The sequence below is a fragment of the Capsicum annuum genome, chromosome 2, assembly GCF_002878395.1.
Source record: "Capsicum annuum cultivar UCD-10X-F1 chromosome 2, UCD10Xv1.1, whole genome shotgun sequence".
Lineage (NCBI taxonomy): Eukaryota > Viridiplantae > Streptophyta > Magnoliopsida > Solanales > Solanaceae > Capsicum > Capsicum annuum.
The window spans coordinates 33537397-33546358 of record NC_061112.1 but is presented as its reverse complement, the minus strand read 5'-3'; positions in this window follow the sequence as shown (position 1 = coordinate 33546358).

Genomic DNA, 8962 nt, shown 5'->3' with positions numbered 1-8962 from the left:
ATTGATTCCCATAAAGTATTAGATGGCAATAATTGGTAAGGTACAACAATAATATCCAAAATACAAAAGCACAAAAATTGTCTCGTGCCTTACTATCTCTACATGTTGTAGAGTCTAAAATTATGACAATTAGCCATAAAAAAGAACTAGAGATGAGGCAGGGTCAACTTGATCAAGCAAAAAGGGAACTAGAAGTTATCTCTATTGTAGGGCCGATAGGCATTGACAAGAAAACTTTGGCTAACAAAATCAATGACGATCCATTATTTCGGCCTCACTTTGATTTTATCGCAAATATTATATTTCACAGTACTTCTTTCTCTCGAATGTATACCCAGTTTTCGTCAAATCTTTTTGATCACCTTAAAAAATAAATCAAAATTTCGTCTTGACATGATAAATAGTGATGTCCACCTACAGAACGTAGTCCGCCTTGCAGCCTTGAAGTAGACTATTTCAAATGTACTTATAGTCCTTTTTTCTTTAAAATGATTAACCTTATGATGAGCCTGATGATGGGCAGGCCGACAACAAAAGCTCTTAAAAGACCAGAGATACTTGGTAATTATTATGATATATGGACTGTAGAAGCTGGAATGATGTAAAATAATATTTTTCAAGTCTATAGTAATGAAAGTTGAGTACTCTTGGTCATTTGAATGTAAAAGTAGTTGAGTATTCTTCGAAAATAACTGCATTAAAGTGTAATGGAAGAGCGCTAGAAATTGTTGAAATCATGTTTATTGAAAAAAAACTATAGTTACCTATGAGTTTCTTTTGATACCTACAACATTATTTTCGAATTAAAGAGAGAGAAAGAAAAGAAGATTTACATTTAAAAAAAAAAATAAAGAGAGTGAGAAAGAAAAGCATTTTGAATAAAAAAAAGGTATAATTTCACCAACATATTAATATCCATAAAGATAGACCAAAATTAGAGACTTCGAATTATTTGTAAGCTTAATGAAGTAATTAATCACCGCATAAAGCACGAATAAGTTATCTAGTTAATGATAAAAGAAATAAGAAGAAAAGTACTTGACAACTGTATTTATATAATGTATATTGAGTTTATGTATTTGAGTATTCAATTTCTCTGTTTGTCTGTGTATATTTCTTTAATATTTTTTATATTAAATGCTTGAATATTGAATTCTCATATTAGGTTGTAATTAGATTGTAATTGCTTGATTTTTCTGATCTGAAGATTTAATTTCCTAAATTTTTTATAACTGCCCTCAACTTTTCTCTATTTATTTTTTTCCTTTTAGTTTCTAGAAACAAACATATACATGTTTTTTAATATTTGAATTTAATATTTCTCTCCTTTACACATTTTTTTCAGATTACGGAGAGAAGATTACCATGAAATTGTAAGTTCTGAAGAAAGAAGAGGGAGTGAGTTATAGGAGGAAGTCTGCTTTACAAGTTTGATATTTGAATTTGTGCTAGTATTTGAAGAGAAGGAGCAAAATTTGATCCTGGCTGAAACTTGGGGATATTACATGCAATTTTTATCTAATTATCTTCTTTTGTTTTCTTTCTCATTTATATTTTATATATACTTTAGTTATAAACTTAATTTTACTATGGTTCATTCGAAATATTGATTTAACATAAATTATTTTATATTGATTTTAGGTATTTTTTTAATTGAAATTTTTGAAATATTTCAGAACAACTCAATACCGATTATTTTATGCACTTAAATCTATTTGTTTTTTCTTTTCCTTTTAATCTACTTTTTTATCTGATTTATTCTCTTTTATTATATATATATATTTCTTCTATAGTTTCCAATTAAATGACAAATTTGTTTGTAGACTTACATATTAAACTTTGGATATATATTATGAATAATCAGGTTGAGATCGAGCATGATATAATAAAAGAATAGAAAAAAATAGATAACAAAGTATGATCAATTTATGAATAGATAGTGTTTTTGTTTCTTTTTAAACTTTCATTCAGTATTTGATATTTGCATTGAAAATTTTTTTAATCCGTATTCACGTTGGATAGACTTATGAAAAGGTTTATTTTCATTCAATGAATAAACATCATAATTTGCTTGTCGCTTAATATTTCTTATTTTCATCACGTTTACAAATTTTATACTTTTGTGTGCATTGTTTTCTTTACATTCTAATACTCTCTCCCTTCTCATGACAATCCATAAAAAATAATTAATTAGGATTGTAATTTAACTAATATATTTGTCTCTAAATTTTATAATAATTAATGATAAAATCCAAAATTGAAAAAAATAATTAATTCTTTCTTATTTTTTGAGTCATTAAGAATTTGAAAATAATTATTTTTAATATACATGACAACTAAGTGAGAACACAAATAGTAACAACGCTATAGAAAATAGTCAAAGAGGAATAAAACGCATGTACCAACAAACACTTCAGGCTCGTACATACATAAGTAGAAGAAAATATTCTTAAAAAAGTTGTATAAAAAAGATAACATTTTCTTAAGGAATCATTTTTTTAAAAACAAAAAAAGAAAACGTAAAATCTAAATATGAAAAAATATTATTTAACTAAGATGTGATTCTAATGAAAACATTTATAAGTAGAAATATTATTTTTAATTTATGTACATGAAATTAATCTATGATGTCTCAATTAAATTTTATAAAAAAGTTTGTTGTCTAATTTTATTTAAGAAACGAAAGAGCTAAGTTTGATTTAGATATATAGCATCTTCACATATGCATGTTAATTAATTTAAAGTTTGGATATTTCCATTTCCTTAAAATCGGCTTGTAACCACATGTATTCAGCTTGAAATAAAGAAAACATACTTAAATGGATATCACTAAGAATATTTATTGATAATTTAATTAACTTAAAAAAAAAAATTATGTATTACATAAGAAACTATTTAAAATCTTTGATCTTAATTATATTTTTAAAATAAATTATTTTAATTATTATTTTATAATTGCGTGGAGCGTGGCTGGATTTACTAGTTATTCCAAAATGCAAACATTCCTTATCCGTGAAGTTTCAACACAAACTTTAGTTTTTACTCTTGTTAATTAGCACCCCAAATCCACCCCTCCCAACCCATAGTTTACCTTGGACCTGTTTGGAAAGTCATCCTGATAACTGAATTTAGTGTAATTACATTGTTTGATATGTTGGTGAAATTATAATAATATTACAAATAAAAAAAATAAAAGTTATCTTCTTCTTCGGCTGATGCGCGGATATGTCACTTTCTTTAAAGAGATTCAAGCCCACTGCAACAAATTATTTCACTGGTCCAGCAGTAATCTTCTTGACTTATCCCCTTCAGGATACAACAGTCTTCTCAGAAAGAACAACTCAACAACTCTGGACAAGAGTTGAGTTCAAAGCTCCACAAAAAGAACACTTCCCTTCAACTAATGAATTCTTTTTTCTACTAACTTTTGTGAACTCTATATTATCTTATTGTTTGGAAAAATATGCAAGACCACCTCTATTTATAGAAGAGGAAGTCTTCCATGCAATGAATAGGAAGAAGTAGTGGGAGATAAATGACATAGAAGTTACAAGAGTTACAAAGGTTATAAAAGTTACAAAGGTTACAAGAGTTACAAGAGTTATACCACATAAAGAGTAGGATAATAGAGGAATAAAGTGTGGAAGTTACATAAAACTTACATCCACATTCTTCCACCACTAACTATTATGTTTAATAGCTCATAAATCACAATGAAAAGGGAGTTTTGGATCAGCCATACAACATCGGAAATAAATGTGAGTTACTGTGTGAAATGTAACTTAATGAAATAAAAAGAAATTAATGCTTAAAGTAAATGTCTACTTCCCATACATAAGCAAAATGAGGCAAATTAATATTAAGAAATATTAATATTAAAATATTAATCCAACAATCCCCACTCATTTTAATATTAATAAGAGAGTCCACTAGTTGAAGGAAGATACCATGCATAATGAAGGTGTGCTCTGCATTGAACCTCCACTTAGTAAAATAATAATTTTTACTCTAAAGTCGTAGTGGTCTTAGACTTGAACTATGACTGCTTAAGGGAAATAAAAAGTTACTGCTTACACATAATAATCAAGGTGTTGACATGAGCTTTATCGCCAGCACGTTACAGCCTTGTGTTATCTCAGTTTCATGAGTGTCTTTAAGAATGAGTCTAATTCTTATAGGAAGCGGCCTACCTCTACACTCACCTAGGTAAAATCTGTCGAGAGTGCTCCTATAATTCTAGTACCCCACTGATACGAGCTATAGATTTTCATTAAGAGTTTATTTTAAACTCAACCTTACAATTATTACAAATAAATGTACTCACACCATAGGGAGGGATAAAAAAGATAGTGCATTTTTCACAATAAGTCATCATGTGATTCATTTTTTCCATTGAACTTGGATATAGGATCTCTAGTCCCCAGATTGGATTTCCTCACATATGACTTAAGATTCAATAGGATTCAATCCAATCCCCCTCGATGTGTTCCATACCTTTTCTCTTGCTAAGGTCTTAGTCAATGGATCTGCAAGATTATCACAAGATTTGACATAATCAATATTAATGGTACCATTAGTCAAATAAGATCTCAGATTACTGTGTTTTTCTTCTTATAAGTCTGGATTTACTATTATAATAACGGTTTTGAACTCTATCAATTATAGCGGCGCTATGACAATGAATTAAAATAGAAGGAATTAATTTTTTAAAATAAGGTATTTGAACTAACAAATCTTTCAACCAATTCACTTTCGCACTAGCTGAAGATAAAGCAATTAGTTCAGCCGCCATGATAGAGTTAGCAATAATAGTTTACTTTATAGATTTCCAACAAGTAGCACTACCATCCAAAGTAAATACATAACCTGTAGTAGATAAGGAATCACCTGATAAAGTGTTTCAATCCACATCACAAATGCCTTCAAGTACAGTAGGATATTTTTTATAGAACAAATCACAAGTTTTCGTTCCAGTTTAATATCTCATTACTCTTGTTATAGCATGTCAATGTTCATTGTCTGCTTTCTAGTAAATCTTCTAAATATTTCTACTGCATATGTAATTTCAGGCTTAGTGCAATCAATCACATATCTCAAACTTTCAATTATGTTAGCATATTTCTTTTGATTTATAACATCATTTTCACTTTCAACAGGAAACAAGTGAATACTAGAATCAAGTGGAGTTACAACATGCTTGCAATCAAAAAAATTATATTTTTTCAAAATTATCTCAATATAATGTGACTGGTCAAGAAAAATTCCATCACATGTTCAAGTACTTTTTATTCCTAAAATAAAATTTGTCTCATCAAGATCTTTCATATCAAAATGGCTTCTAAGAATATTTTTAGTTTCACCAGTAATATTCATGTTAGAGCCAAAGATCAATAAATCATCAACATATAGACAAATAATAACATGTGAATTATTTCAAGACTTATGATATATGCACTTATTACACTCTATTGTTTTAAATTCATTATCAATTATGTAGGAATTAAACTTTTTATGGCATTGCTTTGGTGCCTGTTTTAAGTCATATAGGGATTTAGTAAGTTTACACACTTTGCTTTCTTGGCCACCTTCAGCAAAACATTCGGGTTGTTTCATGTAAATCTCCTCATTTAGGTCTTCTAAAAAAAACAGTTTTTACATCTATTTGATGAATTTATAAATCAAAAATTACCACAATAGCAACTAAAAGTCTAATGGATGTAATTTTAGTTACTGGAGAAAAAGTATTTAAAAATTCTAGGCTTTCTAGTTATTTAAAATCTTTAGCCACTAGCATAACTTTGTATTTATCAGCAGATCCATCCGGTTTTAACTTTTTATGTAAGAACTATTTACATCCAATTGTTTTACAACCAGGAGGTAAATCAACTAGCTTCTAAGTTTTATTGAAAATTAGTGATGCTATTTCATCATTTACAGTCTTTTTTAAAAAAAATAGCATCATGTGAAGACAAAGCTTTTTTTAAAGTGGGAGGGTCATCTCCAACATTAAAAACATAATAATCAGGACCAGGATCTTTTTCTACTCTATATCGTTTACTTCTTCTTAACTCAAAATCATCATTTTCTTTATTTTTTAAGGTAAAAGTAGAAGAACTAGGTAGTAACAAAATATTTTCTTAAGTACTTAGACCCCATTATTTTTAGAATCAAAAGGGAATTTATTTTCATGAAAAATAGCATCAGTTGATTCTATTATCACAATATCTTCAAGATTAAAAAATCTATAGGTTGTACTATTTGAAGCATAATCAAGAAAAGCACAAGTAGTAACTTTTTTACACAACTTAAAGATTTTAGGATCCATTAACCTTACATAGGCTAAGCAACCCTAAACTCTTAGATATCCCAAATTTGGATTATGACCTTCCACAACTCAAAAGGTGTTAGTTTGGTCTTTTTATGAGGCACGTGATTCAACATATAACAAGCAGTCAATAAAGCTTCACTCCAAAAACTTAAGCTGCACTAGACACAATTAACATGACATTAGTTAACTCAAACAAAGTTTTATTTTTCTTTTCTACTACACTATTAGATGCGGGCGAATAAGGAGGAGTAGTTTCATGAATTATACCCAATGATCTAACAAAAGAATTAAACTTATGTGACTTATATTCACGTCTACTATCACTTCTTATTTTTTTCTACCAAACTGATTTTCAACTTCATGGAAAAAAGGTTTTAAAGTTCTCAAAAGCATCACTTTTATTTTTCATTAAGTAAACATATGTAAACTTCAAGAAAATCATCAATAAAAGTGATAAAATATCTATTTTCTCCACGAGTTAAAATTCCTCCAAGTTCACAAATATCAGTATGAACTAATTCTAATAAATTATTTTTTTTTTCAACTTAAAAATGAGGCCTTGTTGTGACTTTGGCTTTACTACAAGCCTCACATTTTTCAAAAAAAAAATTTGAGCACTGAAATTAATCTTAAACTACTCATGATTCCCACATAACGATTATTTATATGACACAAACGAACATGTCAAAAATTAGTAGGAGAAAGCATATAAACAGAAGTAGATGTTTTATTTATTTCAACATTCAACTTGAACATACCATCACATGCATACCCTTTTCCACAAAAATAATATTTTTCACAATTACATATTGGTCAGGTTCAATAATATGTTTGAAGTCTGCTTTATTAAGAAGAAAATTAGACATCACATTTTTTTTCATGGAAGGAGTATAAAGTACATCTTTTAAAATTAATACCCTTTCAGAAGTAAACCTCAACTCGACATCTCCCATTCCAAGCACTTGAGTTGTATGAGAATCTCCAAGCATGATGGTTTTCGGCTCCTCAAAAGGAGTATTTCTTAAATCAATCATTGTCATAACAGACATGACGGTTGGCACCAGAGTCAGCCCACCATCCATTAATATTCTCCACCATGTTTATGTTTGTTATCATTGCCACAAATAATTCTTCGGTAACATTTTCCTGAGGTGTAGGGCCCACCTTTCTAAAATTTAAAAAATCGAGCAATATGCCCACTCTTGCCACAGACAAAGCACGGTCCTTTTTATGTACATGATGATTTTTTGCTTGGTTGTTTCTACCATTATTGTCCTTGGGATGTCTACCATCATTTTTCTTGAATTTTTTCTTCTTAGGCTTCAAAGTAGAATTTTTGTTAGTTTAAAAAACAACATTATTTGAAGAAGTTAAATTTACCTTTAGTGTGATGTTGTTTTCTTCTATTTGCAAAATACATCTTGGCCCCTTGCCTCTTCTTCCATACGGATTCTCGTTATCAAAGTCTCAAAAGAAGTTTTCTTTTACTTGTGGAACATAGTTTTTTGAATTCCTTTCACAAAGGTGGTAGTTTATCAATTATGCTACAAATAATAAGGTTATCTCCAATTTTGACTTCTTCGGATTTGAGCTTGCCAACAATCATTATGAAGTCTTGAGCTTGGTCTACCATTGATTTGTTATCCATAATTTGGAAACGAAAAATCAATATTTTTTCGCTGCCACCTCCCTCAGTGTCATATTTACTCTGTAAGGTTTTCAAAAAATTTTTTTGCAGTAGAGTAAGTTCTATCATAATAATCATAAAAATTACCATATAGACAATTAGGTTAAAAATACCGATACTTGTAGGAGTCGCCATCATATTTTTTAACTTTCTCTTATAGAGAAATAAGTTCATCGTCGGTCATGGAAGAGTTATCTACTTTGTTTGGGTTCTTCTCAGTTAACACATAAGAAACATTGAGAAGACTTAAGTAGAAAAGCACTTTAACCTTCCACCTTTTGAAGTGAGTACCGTTGAACCGAAATGGCTTGTTAAGATCTCTCATCTTGACATCCACAGATTTTTCAGTTGTTGCCATTGAATCTCCTTAAAATTGTTGGTGAAATTACAATAATATTACAAGTGAAAAAAATAAAAGTTATCTTCTTTTTCTTCGACTGAGGTGTGGATATTTCGCTCTCTTTAAGGAGATTCAAGCCCACTGCAGCAAATTGTTTCACCGGTCCAACAGTAATCCTCTTGACTTGTCCCCTCTAGGATACAACTACCTTCTCACAAAGATCAACTCAATAATTCTGGACAAGAGTTGAGTTCAAAACTTCACAAAAAGAACACCTCCCTTCAATTAATAAACTCTTCTTTTTACTAACTTTTATGAACTCTATATTATCTTATTGTTTGGAAAAATATGCAAGACTACCCCTATCTATATAAGAGAAAGTCTTCCATGCAATGAATAGAAAGTAGTAGGAGATAAATGACATGAAAGTTACAAGAGTTACAAACGTTACAAAAGTTTCAAAGGTTACAATAGTTACAAGAGTTATACCATATAAAAAATATCTAGTGAATCTATTATACCTATTAAATCCGCACACCCCCCCCTACAAATGGTATCAAAGCACAGCAATTTAAAAAGTACGGAAGAGATATACACCAGAGTTAGA